The following is a 20,859-nucleotide window of genomic DNA, read 5'->3' on the forward strand; positions in this document are numbered from 1 at the left end:
ACTTTTGTATGTGGGTGGCGCAGGTCTAATCACCATATTTCGAGTTGAAACTGAGAGCGGCATGGCCCCCATATGTCCTGGAGCATCTACATGTATTACCTCTTTCATAGCATGCTTTCTGACTTTTTGAATTGCCTCTTTCAAAGTATACCATTTTGTTTCTTCACTAGGCCAATCTGTGGTAATGGGGTATTTACGGTTACATGCTTGGGCTGCTAGGTGCAACAAAGACACTTGTGCATCTTGACCATTGTCATCAGGGGGCGGCCCTGTCCTTAAGACCTCCTGTACATTGGTGTCAGTTGACAAGGACAGAAAATGCAGTGAGTCCGTGGAATCTACCAACAACCCTGCAGCGCCCCCATCTAGCAATCTCACCATCCATGTCAATAAAGGTTCCCCTGATTTTTGCCTCAAATGGGTAATAATTTCCCCAACCTCCTGCTGAGTGTAATCCTCCAGCGTGGTTAAATCCACCACTCCGCCTGCAGGATTCTGCGGGTGGGGTCCAGCTTGCCGTCTTCTAACAGGCTTAGCCGCCACTGTTTTCTGCTTAATTTCCATCGTGGGATCGGACTCATTTGCGGAACTACTTTCTGGACTGGTGGAGTCAAAAATATCACCATCCCACTTATCTGGGTCCCAATCCACACCAGCGGTAGCGATTACAGCTGCCACCTTTCTTTTGTTGACCCCTCCCCGTCTTTTCCTATACTTATACCGGGCTACTCTGACTGCTGCCCTCTCGGCCACAGCCTGATATGTGTCAGCCTTATCTTTAAAAAGTTTCATTTGAATCTGCTGCATTAACGCAGGCTGCCTTTCTGCAGCCAGCTCTCTTTCTAATTGCAAAACCTCATTTTTCATTTCCACCTTCAGTTGATGTATTTTCCTATAAGCATGCAAAAGAACCCAACCTCTCCTACCTAATGCAGCGCATTCTCTGCCACGTTCCACTGGAACTTGTTGCAAGCACACCATCACATCAGACGGATCAGCATCTCCCAATCCCTGATCCCATGTTTCACTTAGCCCTGCGCCCATGCCTGGGCCAATTTATCATATGGACTCTTAGTCCAGCCTGGAATGATAACATCAGAACATTCACTGCCAGCGGTAATGCTCTTTTTCCTGAACAAACTACTCATTACTGCAAACAAAACAAAACCTCTTTATATCTATATTTTTTTTCTTTCCACACTGCAATCACTCCCACAAGCACGCACACACCGGCAAAGGAAAAAAAAACAGCTTAACACAGTTCGACACTCACTGCCAAATTACTTTCGCTTGCAAGGTAACCAAAGCCTATCTACGTTCAAACAGATTCTTGAATATTTGGAACAATTCATCACAAATATCCTGTTTGTGACGCCAAAAATGTATTGCTCTTCCAGAGTGCACGGACAATCATAAATCACCAATGCAATTACGGAGCCAATACTTTGAATGCAGTAAGACGCAATAACTTGCAACCACACACTCTTAGAAAATAATGAGCACTTATACGGCTATTTATTCAAAGCTTAGAAGCAACCAGTGATAACATAGAAATAAATCACAGAAGAAACACAGAAATAAATCACAGAAGAAACACAGAATTCAAAAGGAAATACATCACCGTGAGCGTACATGTATTCCTCATCTCGCCAGAAGTGGCTGGAAGACCCCGATAACAGCCAGGCCGAGAGCACAACAGCCCACAGGTATGCCGGACGAAAGCGTCCCCCTCCGGCTGAAGTCTCACCTGACCACTCAGGGGTTCCGCATATATGCACCCTTCAAAAGGGGTGGCGATTTCTTAAACCTTCTGGCAATGCACTTGCGCATTGATGAGCCGCCGTTGGTTGCCAGCTGGGTCAACCGACAGTAACCTCAAGGAGCAAAGTGCCTCCCTCCTCTAAAAACAAGCACCACGGAAAACAGTCCCATAGCTCATAACAAGACATAACAAAGTTAGCTTTCCCAGCAGAACTGTCCTTGACTGCATACCAGGTTTGGAAAGCACGTCTTCTTCAGCATCGTGAATCTAACTCTTAGGAAAATGAGTGCAGCTTTTCACTGCAGCATGAAGTAAATATCCATCATGGCTCCGAGCGCTCCCAGAATGCACTGCGCATCAGCGCCATGTTTTAGCTCAAGCATAACACCATGTTGGGTCTATTCCATAGCAGCCCAACTGAAGCAATTTCAAGACAGGCCATATTGTGTCCATTCCCTAGCAGCCCCACTGCAGGCATTTGAAGGCAGGCCCTATTGGGCCAATTCCTTAGCAACCCCACTGAAACCATTTCAAGGCAGCCCATATTGGGTCTATTCCCTAGCACCCCCACTGAAGGCATTTCAAGGCAGGCTATATTGGGTCTATTCCCTAGCAACCCCACTGAAGCCATTGCAACGGATCTTAGGCTTTAGAGCCAATCAATTACCTCAAAAAAGCGAGGATAACCCTTTACCGTCAGAATAACATGGGGGCAGGGATGTGTGCGGCCATAGGCAAACTTACCGAGAAGAGAGTGCGAGTATTGCCTTATTGTAAAATCACCCTAGGCTACAATGCATCAGATGCTGCAGAAACCTTCAACTAACTGCCCAAGAGTGGCAGTTGCAATCCTTCCACCCCCAGGTGAGCACAAACTGTGACACAAGGCAGATGGCACACCGACCCTCATGACGTCACAGTGAGTATTGGCACTGACAACTAGACTGCTACACATAACTACAGGATGCCATTTTAAAATACCAGCTAAAAGTGCTTTAAAATGGGAGAGAATGACCAATATAAGGAAGACTGGCCAACCTAAGAAAACGTATGGAGCACTCTCTTTATTCGCTTAATGGGTAGGGTCTGGGTTTAGGGCATACAGTCTTGCGTCTGACTTCCCGCTCCAAACCAGCTTACTAACTATTCCTGTCCTGTGAGGGCAGCCGTTATTACATACATACTCTGCCAAAATCCCAGAATCGACAACGTGTTTTAAAGTTAATATTGGGAGAGGTGAAGGTCAGAGCTCGAACTACTTGGAGATGTCTCCTCCCTGAGCACCCTGGTCCATCTATAATTATAATTGGTTATAATTGGTTATTTATAACACGCTTAATACCCAGAGGTTTCTAAGCGTGGACCAGGGGATCGAACCTGTGTCTCTGTGTCAACTTGCTTTGAAGGCGGTCGCGTTGCCGCCAAGCTATCATCCCCAAAAGGGTCCATCGTGCTTATGTGTTGAAGGAGAAGCTGATACTAGGCTGTGATGGGCTTGACATGCCAGTAATTTACCTGTTGAACAAAATACTGCATGTATTACCTTTGGTGAATCCGTTTTTGAATGCAACGGGGTGCAAACCTAAGAGTTGTTCGCGAAGCAATTATTACATTGAACATAGTGCAAACACTTGAAGCAATTACTGCTTTCGGCGCTTTGGGAAATCTGTTTATTGTATGTTCATTCCTTCTTTCATTTTGTCATTTGTTGTAGTGACTTTCACCATAATTATGGTCCCAACATGCTTTTGGTTGAACGCCCTCAGAGGGAATGAAGTCCAGAAATTTGGGAAAGGTTTGGGAGGGGCTATTATGTGTGTGTGTGCATTTCAGCCATTACAGTTATCTGAGGGTGGCCAAGACCCTGGTAGTTAACCATGTCTAAATGGAGTATGTATGGGGTAGCAGAGGAATACTATTGAGTAAGGGGGGATTGTGTTTAAGGTGATAGAGAATTATGTGGGAAGGTACAGTTCGAATTTTTGTCATTAAAACTAGCTTCATTCTTATGGCAGAGGTGATGTGCAATAACGTTTGTGTAGAATGCGTGTGCAGGGTGTGTGGAGTTAAGCTGTGCCTTCCACTAAGTTGCGAAGGTGCGGTGTGCGAGGAGAGAAATGGGTTAGCTGTACAAACAACATTGACTAATTCTTGGGTTCCATCTATGAACAAGGGGCAATGCTGCGCCTGACAGGCGATTTAAGTGCTTGATGAGTGCATAATACTCGCCCTCTGAGTGCAAAAACAAGGACCCCGTTTCATGATCAAGGGGTTTGAGGTGCCTGGTTATTCTCCTACAGCACGATCAGTCTGATATTCCCAAAGTGCATTTTAAGTGCGATACATTGCCACCCTCCAAGCCCATATGGGTGCAATACCTGCCCCACTGTCAGGTCCACTCTTGGTGCAAGTTGAATGTTCAGGATTTATAACCTTTTAACAATTAAAATGATTGAATTGACCCACAAAATGTGATGTCATACATGTAGACAGCCCTTATGAGCATACACAGATGCTCAGGCAATCCTACCAGCATGTAGTGTAACGATCAAGGCTGGGTTTGAATCTCCACTGTGACCTAGGACATGTTCTTAGCATGTGTGTAGACAAAGTGAGAGAATCATGTAAACATGTATTGTTCATTTATTGAGTAGGCAGGGAAATTAGTGTACTTACAGGGCCTCAATCTTTATGTATACCATCCAGCGCTTTTTTTGTTGCAGGCTTGCATTAGCTCATCGAAGACAACAAAATATAATTTCTGTGCAAGGCAATTCAGCGAACATTTGAACTGTGTATTCCTGGTTGCTGCTCTTTTGGCCTAAGCCCCGCTCACCTTCTTAGCCCTGCCTCTTCCTTTTGCTCTTAACTCTTAAGATCAAGGGCATCTTGCCCAGGCTTCCAAAGTGAAGGACAGATGAAGAAAAGGGCAATTCCTGTTTGGGCCTGTTCGGACCAGAAGGAACCAGGACCCAAAGCCCTGCCCAGATAGCAGGTAAACATGGACCAACATGTGTTTACTCCCTCTGTCCCCACAGGCCATCCCCACCTCTGGTCCCCTGTGATGTTCCATTGTGCCACCCCACCTTCTCGCATACAGGACTTGCCTGTTTTGCTTGATTCTTCTACCCTGCTTCCCCTCCCTTTCCAATATTCCCTCCCTTACTACATCCTACCTCTGCAAGAGTCTGTCCTGATACATTCTGGTTTCACCATCAACGCCTTTTGTCAATGCTTGGATTTGACTTTTATGGACTTCATTGACTCACGGTGCGTCACCCTCTCTCAGCTCTCATGCTGGACTTCCCCTGCATCTTGTACCCATGGTGGCCCTGAATCATGCTGTTCCCATTTTCATCTTGAATCCTGGCTTGTATTGGCTGTTCTCTCGCAACATTCTGTGTTACTACTCACTTCTGCAATTGTATTCGCTCTCCCCTATTGCATCTCCACTTTTTCACTGCTCACTCTGTTCTCGACTCCTCTCCCTTTTTCCCCTTTTCCTATCTCCTCACCTCCTCCTCTTACTTTCTTCTATGCACTTACTCTATCAGAATTGTCCTTGGCCTAGTATGATAGGAACCTTGTTTGTCTCCTCCTCCTCCCCTACTTGTTTTGTCCCCCCCGGGCCCCCAGCACTATCTGAAATGTTGTCAGGCCTATACGTTAGTCGCTTGTTTTGCTCCTGCCCTCCCTTTCTGCACCCCTCTCCCTCACCTTTTGTTAATCTCCAGCTCTACCATAAATGTCGTCAGGCCTAGTACTGTAGTCGCCTGTCTGTATCCATTTCCTTCCCAGTCTCCCCCTCCATTCCTTATCTATGTCTTAGCTCTTGCAGTATCTGAAATGTCGCCAGGCCGAGTACGATAATTTCACATTGTTATTGTTCATGGCCTGTAAGAATGTCATTGTATTTTCCCTTGTTCCCTTCCTTGCCTTGAAGGGCTTTGAAACACATTGTGTATAGGCGCTATATAAATAAACTATCATATCATATCATAATTGCTGGTCCCAGTCATGTGGAGGAATCATTTGCACCCCAGCATCACTCATTATCAAATATGTTGCGACCAGGACCAAGAAATCCAGTGCAGGTGCTCACATGAAAGCTTCCAGCTATCTCAGCTGTGAATGGGTGCGCTAATCATCTCCGACTCTAAGGCAGTACTCTCATCTTAGCCCTTGTATTGTATTGTATTGTAGTAGTCATTTATATAGCACCTTTTCCCATTTGTATGGCCTCAAAGCGCTTTGTGGTAGGAACGCCCTCGGGGACCGGAGTCCAGGTATGGGAAAGTTCTAAGAGGAGGCTTAAGATGTGTGTGTGCATTTGGCCAAGAATAAGACTTAGGGGGCTTGCTAGGCTCCTAAAAGCAACCAAAGAGGTCAGACACGTGGGCGTGTGCTGAGGGTGGTCAGACACAGCGCTAGAGCGGGAGACTCAATATGTACCCAGCTAGACCGAAATGTGTTGTAGGCTGTCGCTGTATTCTAATGCCAGCGGTGTGGAGGCAAGTCTGGTGTTTCAATGAGAGGCGGTTATGCGACCGGCTTTACCAGATTTGTCATAGTCGTAGCTGCATCCTACAGTGCGTGGATGAATAGCCGTGACTGCAGTAGATGTCCAATGAAGTGCTGCATTTATACATACCTTAAGCTCAGAGGGAGAGTATTTTTGATGTTGCTGTGTCCTCCGATCTTCTGTGGGGAAGAAAAAGCCAGCTACCTTCGTAGACTTTTCTAGACAGTATGGACAGGCTACCAAGTGAAATAGACTGGTTGTCCTAGAACTTCTTCTAGGTGGGACATACAAATTGGCATAGTAATTCTATGACAAGACTGGAGGCAAGCATTATGCTTCAACTTCTTTAATTCACTACTCTTCAGCAGTTTCAATAAAACTTCAAAAACCATAACAAAAACACTGGAAACAGTCTGAACAGACTTTTCCTTTTTTAGAACTACAATGCCCATAGTCTCTGTAGTCCATCACACTCCATGCCCAGTAATAACCACTTCCTGTCCCTGGGCTCCTCCTCTCTTCTTTTACTGCTCTTCAAGCAGATAAGTACTATTTTGATTCTCTCCCTACATTATGTGAGAAAGTTGTAGTTCCAGCACGTGTAGGGTTAGATATAGCAAGCTAGAGTACTCAGAGAGGTTGATCTTATGCGATTGTAAATCAGCAGAGTTTTATTGCATGAGTATGTGTGTTTTAGCGCTGCGGCGCTTTGCAATGTGTAGCCGAGCGTTTTACGTCAGGATTTAGCGAGCCCGTACTTTCGGGCAGCCTTTCCACGGATCACTCTCCCCGTGCCGTATGACCGGCACATTAGGGGATCGATCGCGGGCAAGGGAAAGCATCTGCGATCAGCAGCATCGCACGTACCACGGCCCGGGTTCTTCCTCTCCTTGCAGCGAGAGAGCCACGCGCCGTATAGTGGCCCCCTCCCTCGTGGAGGCGGAGCCCGAGCGGCAGCGCGAAGGGATTGAATCCTCTCGTCCCCCACCTTTGCGGGGGCGGAGCCGACCGGCGCTTTCGCTTCCGCGGTCGCATTCTCATATGCGATGCGGAGCGAAGCACACATGAGGAGCCGGGCCCTGCGGTGATACGGCAGTATAAACCGGAATAGCGAGGACGAGGCCCTGCCTCTACAAGAACAGTGTTACGGTTGCAGGAGCGGCTTATAAGCACGCGATCAGAGAGTGAATTACACAGAGGCAGCTACAGGTGTGGAAGAGCCTCACGAAGCTGATAGTGACGGAGTAAAGTCACTTGGATCGTGCCTCATACAAGAGGTCTGCCTGAATACAGCCCATCTCAGGCTTTGACATATAGATTGACTATCTCCCTTCCGGTGCAGCCACAATAAAAAATAAAAAATAAATAAATAAATAAATAAATAAATAATTTCATTAATAAAGAAATAAGAATAATAACAAAGAAGGGGCGCACATATAGTCCCCAGAGCGTCTATAGTGAGAGGGTGTGCAGTGACACCCATTTGGGCACTTCAGGCACACAGCACCCACACAAGATGTCCGAGTTCGAATGGAGCGAAGAGGAGCAGTCGTCAGAGCTGGCTGCCAGCTTCAAGCAGGTGCTGGGAAGTTCGCTTATAGATGCGGTGGCTCAAGGGGTGAGACCCCTGCAAGACAGGCTGGAGTCCCTAGAGGCGATGTTACACCAGCCCTTAGACAGTGGTGGAGGGAGAGGAAGCACGCCCGCCGAACCCTCAGATGCAGGGTCTATGGGGAGTACTAATGCCTGAAAGAGGAAAGTCCCTCTTGACCCACAAGGCCCTTCGGATGGGGCAGAAGGAAAGGCCTCGGAGGTCGTTGACGACTTTGCAAAGCTACGGCAGGCATTTTTGCAGCGTCAGACTGTGCCAGACCTCACGACCCCTTCTCCAGGGTAAGAGGAATATGGAGAAGAAGGCCCAGGCTCCGAAGATGAGCCGGAGGAAGGCGCATCTCTCTCCCAAGAGGAAGAGGAGGAAATAGAGAGCAAGCCTAGCGGAGGAAAGAGAATCCGCAAATAGAAGCACCTCGAGGAGGTGGAGGAGGACATGTTCGATCCAGACAGCATACGGAACCCAAGATCCTCGGACTGGCAGCCCTCGCCAAGGGTAGCTCAATATATGACAAAGAGGTTGCGGAAAGCACTGGACAAAGAAGTCCGCCAGAGGCTCCGAGCAGAATTTCCGAGACCAGATCTCCCAAGGAAGGTGGCCGAGACGCCTGAACTGGATCCTAAAATGTTGACTTTGGTGTCGAAAATTAGCAAAGACCCTCGGAAGGGTATCGATAGGTCTTGGAGGAGTTGCCAGTAGAAGGTTTTAGACCTGGTCAGGCCTCTTGCGAAAATAATGGACCTGGCCGAGAGAGCCAAAGATACCGGAGAGGAGATGAACCCCGATGCCCTAGCAGGCTGGGCACAGAGAGCGGTGTGCCTCCTAGGCAACGCGAATTGCGCCATCATATCAGAGCGCCAGAGGGGCCTCCTACTGAAGATAGATTCAAAGCTAAGCGATTTAGCATCATACGAAGCCGGAGAAGCGGTGCAAGGACTCCTCTTCGGGGAGACCTTCGGCAAAGAGATGGGGCGCTTCGTGGGCACCTATGCATCCCTGGAGAAGGCGCAAGCTTCTATTTGGAAGATCTTCCCCAATCGAGTTTTTGGAGGGACCAGTCGCCACAGAGGTCACTCGGCTGGTCGCAACCAAGGAGGAAGAAGACCTCAGAACCCCAGGGCCCAATACTGGGAGAATAGGCAGCAGGGCTCCTTCTTCCCGTCCAGAGGACGCTTCCCAAGAGGTCGTAGAGGAAGAGGAGCCGGGCGTGGACAAGATTTAACTCAAGGTGAGAGCAGCGTATTACCCTCCAGTGGGGGGGAGAACGAGCATGTTCTTGAGAAACTGGCGCGAGCTTTCCAGTGACGCCTGGGTGCTACAAGCAGTAGGGGGCATGCACTAGAGTTCGTTCAGCCACCCGTGCAAGAGCGCAGGCCCCATCAGCAGCGTTTAGTTCACGCAGAGCAGCCCCTTCTGGATCAGGAGCTTCGACTGCTAGCGGCAAAGAACGCCATAGAAAGGTGCCCGAGAGAACCCGCGTTCATAAGCAACATGTTCCTGGTGCACAGAAAAGAGAAAGTGCGACCAGTTATAAACCTAAAGGAGTTGAACGGGTGGATAGTATACCGCCATTTCAAGATGGAGGGCATCCATCAGCTCCGAGACTCGCTCAGGGAAAAAGATTGGCTGACGAGGCTAGACCTGAAGGATGCATACCTGACTATCCCTATGGCAGAAGAGTTCAGAACTTTCCTAGCTTTTCGCTGGAAAGGACAGCTCTGGCGATTCAAGACTATGCCCTTCGGGCTTGCGTCAGCGCCTTGGGCCTTCACCAAGGTAATGAAGCCGGTAGCGGCGGCTATAAGGGAGAAAGGAATAAGGATGATCATTTATCTAGACGATCTTCTCCTTCTGGCCGAGGAGCGAGAAGCCCTCAGGTATCAGACGAAGTGGGTCCTGAACCTAATGGCGTCCCTAGGGTTCTTAGTGAACAAGGAGAAATCAGACTTCATACCAGCGCAGAGGCTAGACTTTCTGGGTTTCATCCTGGATACCAGAAAAGCAACGCTCGAGCTTCCGGCTCGAAACATCTGCGACATCAAAAGGGAAATCAGAGGATGTCTGCGGAGCCAGACATTGTCCCTCCGAACTCTGGCGAGGATCGTAGGGCTGCTAGCGGCTTCGATTCAGGCCATTTTCCCAGGACCCCTGCATTATCGAGCACTGCAAAGGCTGAAGATAAAACATCTGCAGCAAGGCCTGAGATATCATCAAGCGGTTCCGCTGGATCAGGAATCCAGGACGGAACTAGAATGGTGGTTGCAGAATATGGACGCCTGGAATGGTCGTGCCATTTTCGGAGACAGACCGGATCTGCTCATAGAGTCCGACGCCAGCCGGCTAGGCTGGGGCGCAAGGTGCGGAGACCTCCAGACAGGAGGGAAATGGAACGAGGAGGAGCTCCGCTTACATATAACTTGCCAAGAGTTGCTAGCAGGATCCTTCGCGATCAATGCCTTCACCAGGGAGAGGATGAAATTGTGTGTACTGCTGAAAAATGGACAACATATCAGCAGTACGGTACATAAACCACCTGGGCGGCATCAAATCCAAGATGCTAGCCGAACTAGCAAAGGACTTCTGGCATTTCTGCCTGCAGTCAGAGACATCTGTCACAGCGGAATATCTTCCCGGGACGCTGAACGTCATAGCGGACTGGAACTCTCGGTATCTCACGGATTCCAGCGATTGGAGGCTGGATCCAGCAGCGTTTCGGAGGATGACTGAAAGATGGGGACCAGTACACATAGACCTCTTTGCATCGCGATTGAACGCACAGACAGCGGAATACTTCAGCTGGAGGCTAGACCCGGGAGCAATAGGGACGGATGCGTTCCTGCAGGAATGGATCGGAGGCCCACCCTACGCGTTTCCCCCGTTTATGATGCTGAGCAGAGTTCTAGTGAAATGTCGGAGGGAGACGGCGGAGTTGCTATTAGTAGCGCTGTGTTGGAAGTCGCAGGTGTGGTTCCCAGCTCTCATGGAGCTAGTAGTGAATTACCCGAGGATGCTCCCAGAAGGGGAGCACCTGCTCACAGACCCAGCTGGGTCATATCACCCTCTGAGAGTGAAGGGGGCTCTCCCGCTCGTCGCGTGCAGGATATCAGGAGACGCTGGGCGTTGCCAGGCATTTCGTCTCAAGCTGCACAGCTCATCGCAGAGTCCTGGGCTCCATCCACTAGGAGGAGCTACGACGCGGCTTGGGCCAAGTGGACAAGCTGGTGCAGAGGGAGAAGTGTTCATCCCGTTTCTGCGCCTGTAGTGGCTATATTGAACTTTCTAGCTCATTTGTTGCAAGACAGAAAAGCATTCCGTACCATAGGAGTGTACAGGTCCGCCATATCCGCAGGACACCTCCCTATCGAGGGAGTACCAGCGGGCGAGCACCCAGCAGTAGTGCGGCTTATTCGAGGAGCAAAATTTAGAGTGCCTCCTGAACCTCGTTATAAGACCGTCTGGGATGTCCTAGCAGTGCTGAAATTGTTGGAGAGTTGGCCCAGCAACAAATATTTATCGCTGAAACAATTATCAGGAAAGTTAGCGATGCTATTGTGTTTAGTGTCTTGCAAACGAGTGTCAGACGTAAGAGCACTGGATATAGACAGGAGGTCATTTGGTCCAGAGGGGGTGACGTTCTCTATTGTGGGAAGGACTAAGACGGGAACGGCGTCAGTGCACTACCCATATTTCCCAAGCAGAACTAAATGGTGCGTAGCAAGCTGCGTGAAGGAATACGAGAGTAGGACAGCGGAATTCAGAGCAGCGAGTACTAAGCAATTGCTAATAGCGCGCAGAAGGCCCTTCAAGGGGGTATCCACAGCCACGATAGCCAGATGGGTTAAAGAAATCAAGCTTGCAGCAGGAATAGACGTGGAAAAGTATGGGGCACATTCAGTGCGAGGAGCAATGGCGTCTAAGGCCTTTACGACAGGAGTGTCTCTTAGAGATATTATGTTAACACCAGACTGGTCAAATGAATGAACTTTTAAAGAATTTTATTTTAAGCCAACTGAGAATTTAGCAGTAACACTGTTGGGAAGCTTTGAACAAGCATAATGCTTGCCTCCAGTCTTGTCATAGAATGAAGATTACCCTTGCTATCTGCGCAGGGAGTATTAATTATATTAAAGACTAGGAGGCGAGCATTAAATTCCCACCCAATTCTATGTATTGTATTACAGTTTGTGAGATTGCACATAGTAATGATATTATGTCAATACATAGACGCCACCCTGATTTTTCTGCTTTCTGTTATGTCTAGGAGAGGAGCAGAAGAACAACTAATGTAGGTGGTTAGCGACAGGAGTCGTCTGGAATCGAGGAAGTTTGATATTTGGTTCGAGTGTTTCGAGTCGTTGCCAGTTGCAAGGCTTAGCGTGAAGTTCCCAATGAGACTTTCAGAGCGAGTAAAAGAGAGGAGGAGCCCAGGGACAGGAAGTGGTTATTACTGGGCATGGAGTGTGATGGACTACAGAGACTATGGGGATTGTAGTTCTAAAAAAGGAAAAGTCTGTTCAGACTGTTTTCAGTGTTTTTGTTATGGTTTTTGAAGTTTTGTTGAAACTGCTGAAGAGTAGTGAATTAAAGAAGTTGAAGCATAATGCTCGCCTCCTAGTCTTTAATAGAATTAATACTCCCTGCGCAGACAGCAGGGGTAATCTTCATTAGGCTAAAGGGATTCTCTGAGCGCAATAGACAGGTGACCTTTCGAGTCTTAATACATATCTTCCACGTTCTACAATCGCTAAACAAAGGAGTAATAAGTGCAAATGAGAGTTGCCAACATATATCTTCCAGTGTTATGGTTGGGCTAAACATTGTAGGTGTAAATGCTAAGCGTACCGCATGTGTTTAACCTGCATGTGCTTTCTTCTAATTGCAATACCAGGCTATCCGCATATCTAGGTACAACCCCATGGCTGTCCTTACAGCTATTGCCAAGTGGGTGCAGTTTATTGGGTCCGGTTGTTACCCTGTGCATTCTGGTACATATCTTTGATTTTTCATTAAGAATCAAAGCTCCACAATTAGCAGTATGCAGGGACGTCATTTGGGGGTTGCCAGGGGTCGTAGCTACGACTCCTGAGGTCTCCCTTGCTACCCTGGTGGTCTCCCTTGCTACCCCTAAAACGAAAATATATATATATATATGGCTATGAACGTGTAATACCGCGTTTTTCTTTTACTGTGTGATTACAATAAACTAGAATTGGTCTTCTACGTTTTCTGGATGACGAAGTTCATTTTGGCCATTTGTATTGGACCCCGACGAGTGCAAACCCAAAGTGTGAATGAATGCGCCTCTTTTCTTTCTAATATATATATATATCGCTTTGCGTGATGTGGGTCTCGTGATTTAAGTGGAGGGTCAAATGACATCCCTTCCTGTGATGTTATCAGAGGTCCAGGGTCGTGTGACGTCACTTCCGCAGCCCTTGGCATTTTGGTGAAATTACGTCCCTGGCAGTATGCCAATGAAACACCAGGAAAGCGTGGGCTACACCATGGGTCTAGTTGAGAACTATGTCTGATGGTAAAGGCAGACTTAAATGCAACACTAACACCTAATATGAACATATAAGCTTGCCGTTTGCCACATTTTGAAGCAACAACTTACATGGGCAAGAGACTGAACTGCAAGCCACAAAATGTGTCTGATGGGCCTGTGTGAGTTTTGAAGGTTGGCCGCCCTGGGCTGAGGAGCTTTTCCCCGCACCTGCGCTGATCTGCAGACTGAGGTTGGCGGAGTCACTGCACTCATGCTGCACTGGCCCTTGACCCCTGTGCAGATGGTGTGCGTCCGGGTGTCCCACTTCCTCTTCCTGCTCTTCCCCCTGCTCCGGCATCCTCTCTGGGATCCCCCTGTTTCTCTCTCCCAGTCCCAGCATCCTGTCCAGGAAACACTTGCTCCCTTTACTCAAGCCGCAACTTCCGCTCTTAGCCTTGCCCCCTGCAGCCCCCACCCAACCACAGCTTCCCCCTCATGATGATGACAGGCCAGCTCCTCATTCTATATCTGAGTCCTTGTGAGTGCATGATCACTGCATGTTTGTGTGGGCTCTGTGTACCGGCCTGGGCTGGGACTTTCCATGTATCCATGTGTGAGTGCCTGAGCGTACATGCCTGATTTGTTTGTGCTTTCCCATGTGTGGTAGTGTGTCCTTGTGCATGGATAGGTATGTATGTAACCTTTGAGTGTGCCATGCGAGTGTGTGCCTTTCCATGCATGTCTGCATAAACATGTTTTTAGAAACCCAATTGTGAGAGTGTGCCCAGCTTGCCCTGTGCCCATCACACCTGTGCATCAGGAATAGCTTCCCAGCGATCGCGGCCAAACTCTGGAACGCCCTCCCTCTAGTCCTAAGAGCTGACAAATCCTTCTGGTCCTTCCACAAAGGCCGCACAACATGGCTATTCTCACAAGACCCCCACATTTATCTGCACACATCAAAGCCTACAACATTCGGCACCGCCACCTCCACCTTATTAGACATCTATAACATGTACGTATCACTTATATCTGAACCATTGTAACCTTGACCTGTTAGATATCTAGCTCTATATAACTTGTACTCATCACTTCAGCTCTGAACCATTGTAACCATTACCTGTAATTGATGTACTCCTTATGACTGTAACCTCTTGTAACCTAGGGCAACCACTACCCTCACGCAAGCCAGCGCCCAGATGCCACTGGTTTCGGTGCGCTATACAAGTGACCAAAGTAATAAATAAATACACGTACAGACCGCGGTCTTCCGAAGAGCCGTCCACCCCACTGCGCTTCGAAGCAATAACAATGGCAGTAGACGCTATACAAATATAACATAACCGAAAATAACGTGCGTTGGTATGTATTTGTGCCTGCACATACCTATGAGTATGTCTACATATAACTGCATGGAAGGGCGATGCATCGCCATGTGTGCCCTAACTGCGTTCATGTGCCTGTGTTTCTTTATGTTTGTATGCTTGCTGTGCAAGTTAGCTCACTTTGTGTGTACACTTGTGTGTCTGTAAGTATTCCAAGGCCTAACTTTGTCCTCTACTTGTGTGAACATGTGGATTTTATGCATGGGTGAAGGAGGGCATTCATAGGGTTGCTTTTGCATAATAAACTGCCTCTAAAATGGGCTGCTCACATTCAACAGGTCCCCGTGGTTACAAAAAAACATGGTGTCCTTGAGAGCACCCTCCACCTCGTGATCATGTCTCAAATAATGCAAGTAATCTCACTCCTTGGCTACTGCAATAGTCTCTCCCTGGCTTTCCTCGCCCGCATTACTCCTGGTGATGTAGCATAAGGCAGCCTCTCTGGTCCTGGACCTGAAACTAGACCTGGGAGAGCCAGGAAATTCAGAGGGAGGGCTGAGCCAGGGCCGAGCCTGGGGTCTGGTCCGGCTCGTAGGGCCAAACACGAGCCGAACCAGGGGAAAAGGCCACAGAAAACGGGTGACTGCCTGTGTCAGGGTCTTGGGGCAAGAAAGACGGCTGGGGACAAGAAAAGGGGCAAAAGTGTCCCGCGGGCAACAAAAGGGTCAGAAAGGAGATAAAGGGACTGGGTGGAAAAAGGATTAAAGGGGGCAAGCAAAGCGGTTAAAGGGGGCAAGAAAATGGGATATAATGGTCTGGGGCAACAAAAGGGTCTAAAATTCGCAATAAAAGGGACTGTGTCAAAAAAGGGTCTAAAGGGGCCGAGAAAAGGAGCTAAAAGGGGTTGGGGCAAGAAAAGGAGCCAAAGGGGGCAACAAAGGGGGCTAAACAGGACTGGGGGCAGGAAAAGAAGCTAAAGGGTCCTGGGGTAAGGGAAGGGGCTAGGATGTAGGGACAATACAGGTGTTTTGGGAAGAGTGTGGAGGCTGGTGCAGGGAAAACAGGATAGCAGCATTGGGGGAAGGGGGGTGCTTGGGAAGGGGAGCGATCGCCTGAGTAGCACAACCAGTTGGTAGGTGGTGCCTACCAACTCTTTGTGGTCACTTACCTTATGAATTCGCCACCAGCCGCTTCAAGGTCATGGTGAGGGCAGCCTGTGGGGCTCGTGGCTGGCCTCTGCCTGCTATAGGCAGGCACTGACCCGAGAGGAGGGTCAGGTCAGATACGCCCATTCACTTCTATGGGTTCTCACCCGCCAAAAAGAAAATCGTGTGTTTTCATCCGCCTTGGTGGCACAAAAGTTTGGGAGCTATCCAGAGTCCCATCAGGCGTGCCCAGCTCTACCTGAAACCCCCGCCCCATCTCACCACTGCGCTGGCTACCTGTAGCAGGCCACATCAAATTCAAGACACTGCATCCTATGCATTGCCTTTAAGAACATTGCCACTGCCTATCTCACACTGCAGATGCAAAGCTGCTTCCCTCCCATGCCCCTCTGGTCATCCACCGCTAAGACCCTCATGGTGGCGACCTTTAGGAAAAGAAATAGGGCGGGAGAACATGTCATGCCACCAGTTGCCTGGAATGAGCTACTCGAGGACCTCCCTCTCACAAGCCGCTCCCACCTGCACTGTGATTTCCTTATCCAGATGGATCCTTTAATCACATGTTCCAAGTACTTAGCCCTGTACTTATGGGCATGCTGTTGCCCCCTCCCCCACGCCCTCTTAAATGTACAATGGTAATTAAATCATGGTACATCTGGCTTTAATCCCCACAAATTAGTTACTTCCTGAAAGATTTCATCATACACAGCTCCAAATATATCTACACAAACCTATTTTGCCCTCACGATGAAACTTACCACAAAGTGACTTGGCTCTCCATGTAATTTGGAGGGTTGAACCCACGGTATAGGATACTTTACTGCACTTGTCTTGCCAGAAGTTCCCGCCCTGCACTTATGTCGCTATAATCACTGCTCTTCTCCCTTAATCCTCCCCCAACACTTATCTAATCTGAATATTTGTCCAAAAGCTTGCGAAAAATCAGTCCCCCCAGCCCCTAAACCCCCTGCTTAATTTGTAAATAAAGAAGTGCCAGGGCTCAAAGGTTTTCCAGCTTGTCTGTGCCACGTCGCGCAGCAGCTCGCTGCCCACTGCTGCCTTCAGCCACCCATGCTCCACACAGTGGGCCTCATTACGACCCTGGCGGAGAACCATGGTGCAATTTGCACCATGGTCCATGGCGCAAAGCTGCCAACTCCGCCATGGTGGTTGGCGGACTTACCGCCCCATTCCGACCTTGGCGGGGCGGTAAGTCCCCAATCCCCATTTACCCTTCCCCATTCCCATTTTTGCCCCATAGGGTATAATGGGAGTGGGGAAGGTGTTAATTACGCCACCGTAAATTACGGTGGCATAATTAACAACAAGTCCCGTAGCGCCATGGATTTTTCCGCCTGCAAAAAGCAGGCGTAAAAATCACCATGGCGCTACGGGAACTCGTAGTCAGGCGGAAAGGGGCGCCATGGTTTACGCCGGCGTAAACCCCTTTCCGCCAGGGTCGTAATGAGGGCCAGTGTCAACATATTTGGGATTGTGGCTACAACTTCCACCAGCTTTGTGGGGGAGGGGTGTCATATGTGCACTACCCATGGCAGTTGTGCAATTTAAGAATAGCAATCAAAATAACATAACATCAAAGTTGTGTCTTGAAAAGGGACAACACATGCTTAACTGCTTCTTTAAATACCACATCATCGGCGTGATCAATTTCCACTGATTCCAGGAGTGGCAAATGGACACGCTAAGCGTCTACGCAAAAGAAATCAAGCAAACGGCTTCTTCCTGTAGTAAAGTGATGGAAAACTGCAAACAAATGACGGAACGGATGAAGTTGCCTGTCCAGCACCTCAGCAAGGTCTTCTTCTGTAGTCAGCTGGCTTGGCAGTGTGGCCTGTTCCTTGGCCTTGGCCCTCTGGCGGTGGCATTGGGCCTCATTACGACCCAGGCGGTAAGTTACCGCCTGGGCCGTGACTTTACCACCATGGCGTAAACTACGTTTACGCCATGGTGGTTGGCGGACTTACCGCCCCATTCCGAGGTCGGCGGGGCGGTAAGTCCCCAATCCCCATTTACCCTTCCCCATTCCCATTTTTGCCCCATAGGGCATAATGGGAGTGGGGAAGGCGTTAATTACGCCACCGTAAATTACGGTGGCGTAATTAACTCCATGGTCCCTTAGCGCCATGGATTTTAACACCTGCTAAAAGCAGGTGTTAAAAGCACCATGGCGCTAAGGGACCTCGTAGTTGGCGGTAAGGGGTCGGCGCAGCTAACGCTGGCGTTAACCCCTTACCGCCAGGGTCGTAATGAGGCCCATTGTCTGCTTGCGGTCCTGTTGTTGTCCTCTCTATGCCGGGCGCCCTTCTGCCCCAACAATGGCGTTGGTGATTGTGCAGCCCTGCCCATAGTCATGTACCAGTGTGTTTAAGACTGTGTGAGTTGACAGCCTGGCACTAGCCTTCGTATTGGTGCAATGCATGCTGGCTGCATAATAAGAAAGGGAGGAAGTGCCCAGCTTAAAAAGGCCCTTTATGTGCCCATTGAGTGCCTTTGGTTGCAGAGGTGCAGCAATGCCAGCATCGCCATAACGCTGGCACGTATACATACTCATACCTGCATGGCACTAAACTAGTGAGCTGCACCTGCTACTGTGGCGGCCTTGCTGCTGCCCGCACCACACACTGAGCCACCCACGCTGCTGCGCCAGTGCTGACAGTTATTACAGTAGCAGAGCAGTGCCAATGTCATCTACGCTTGCTAGATCAGGATGCTGGCATGACCAGCACAGGTGCAGAGAGACGTCACCCTCCTGCTCATTATTATTCTAGAAAGCAGAACCAGCATGGCTCACACTGTTGTTGCCTGTTTTGTGTCTATAACTGACAGTAAAGATATTACATTTTCAAAATACTACAACATAATTGGACTGAGCCTGAGGCGATAAGTGCCGGTGCTGTCACGGGAGACTTCAATAACCCAAACTCCGAAAGATGGTTCAAGGGTTTTCATTTTGCAAATCGTAAAAATGGCTCTGAAGGCTTCCCTAGTTCGACCTCCCACCTCCAAATCCCTGGCTTCCCTAAACCCAGGTTTGGCAACTGTCAATTGGTACCCCGTACTATCTAAAGGTTCGCTTCAGGTGAGGGCCTAAGCGTCAAAGCCTTATCTACCTGGCCTCACCCCCACGCCCACACTCTGTTTCTCATTCACTCTCCTTTGATACTGTTCTCTTCCTGGTTCTACCCCTTGCCCGCACTCCAATTGGTTCCAGTGCTCAATTCACTCTATGGGCCGATCTGTGGTTATACATTTCCTGGGGCTGGGTTACACAGATGCAAAGCTTTAAAATCCCCACGTAGCCCCAGACCCTTCCCCTGCAGAAGTTTGGCTGAAGTCTCCGTTATTGTGTGTGCTGTGGGTCTGGAATCATCTGGCTTCCTTTTGCCACAGTGAGGTGTGTGCCTTGCTGTCACGTTGGGAGTGGATTCTGGCTAGGGTTCTCTAGGACGCGACTTGCACAGCGGTTCTCTTTTTCTGCTAGTTTCCCTCTTTCGCCACCGCAAGCGATTCTGATCCCTGTGGTACTGAAACCCAAAAGAGAAAACGCTGACCAGGAGGCCTCGCGACAGAGGAGGGTACTCACATTAAAAAGGTACATGGAGTGGTATGAGGATTGGGCCCCTCCCCCACCCCCAACTCCCACTCGCTACCTCTGGGACAGGGCTGTCGCTGGCGTTCACCCTCGTAGGCCCCATGCCCCCGTTTGAGAGGGATCCCGGGTTCCCCCCTGTTCTGCACTTGCATGATCCGAATGTCACAAGGCCTAATAGGACCGTTATTGTATCTTTCTCCCTTGTCTCCCACCCCTTTTTATGTCTTGTGGTGCCTTGAAACACCACTTGCTGCATAGGCGCCTTAAAAATATCCAATGAATACATAAATAGTCCCAGACCCTGTCACGGTGTGGACCGAAATAAATCCTTGATCTAAGCCCCGGAAAACAACTCCACAAACGAAGAACTAGTTGTCCCCCCTCACAAACCATTTGCTTAAGAGGCACTGCGGGGTGGCTCTACCCGCAAATGGCAGCCTTCCCATCAGCAATAAATAAATGGGTGCATTGTGTGGTTATACCTGCACAGGGTTTTCACTGTGCTTCTTTGTAAGCATGTGTCGGAATGTAAGTCTGCTTATGATTTCCCTGTGTGTATTCCCTTCTGGGTCAGTGTGGATCATGCAGTGTGCTTTGTGCATGTATGTTGGCAGGTGTGTGCATGGGACTCTATTTAGAAATGTCCATATACAAAAGTGTAATAATATATGTGAAGTAATATGTACATTTCAATCTGTGTATACATTTTTTGTGTTGTGATAAAGTCACAGTGCCAACATTGCATCCATTCCCCTGGTCCTCCGATGAATAGGACTGACAAGACCAGCCAGGTGAGCCGACTTATGAATTTCCCAGGGGTGTGGGGGGGTGCCCATATATAGGAAGTGACATCACCAGCAGTTATATGACCAAATTTGCACATAGTCGCCAACTTGGTGCGAGGGGAATGGGGGGGGGGCAGAACAGTGGAAACATTGGCTAGCATGTATTGCATATACCAAAGTCAAGTAAGAAGGAGGTTTAAGCCTTCCAGTTGCATTCTAGTAGGCCAACACTGCCCCAACTCCACCCCTCTATAATCATCCAGGTTGTAGTAGCCCTCAAAAGGCAGAGCAACACAACTAGGATGGGAGAACGAAATGCCATCCCATCCTGTGAGTGTGTCAAACCTCTGAGCAAAGACTGCGTGTGCCCCCTACCTTGGAGCACAATCTCACTAATTTGGTGCAAATCTCGCAAGTGGGTGCATGGGAATCCCATGCGTGTGTGTGGACTGCAGAGCCCGGATCACATGCTCCCTTCTTCAGTGCGAAACTCTGGCCAAGGCTCTTTGGGCAAGCATTCAGGATGGGTCTCACACCTTTAAACAGTGTGATATATTGAGTGGGCACCTCACTCCTTGGAGCATAG

The sequence above is a fragment of the Ambystoma mexicanum genome, chromosome 3p (assembly GCF_040938575.1).
Source record: "Ambystoma mexicanum isolate Mex_15411 chromosome 3p, UKY_AmexF1_1, whole genome shotgun sequence".
Lineage (NCBI taxonomy): Eukaryota > Metazoa > Chordata > Amphibia > Caudata > Ambystomatidae > Ambystoma > Ambystoma mexicanum.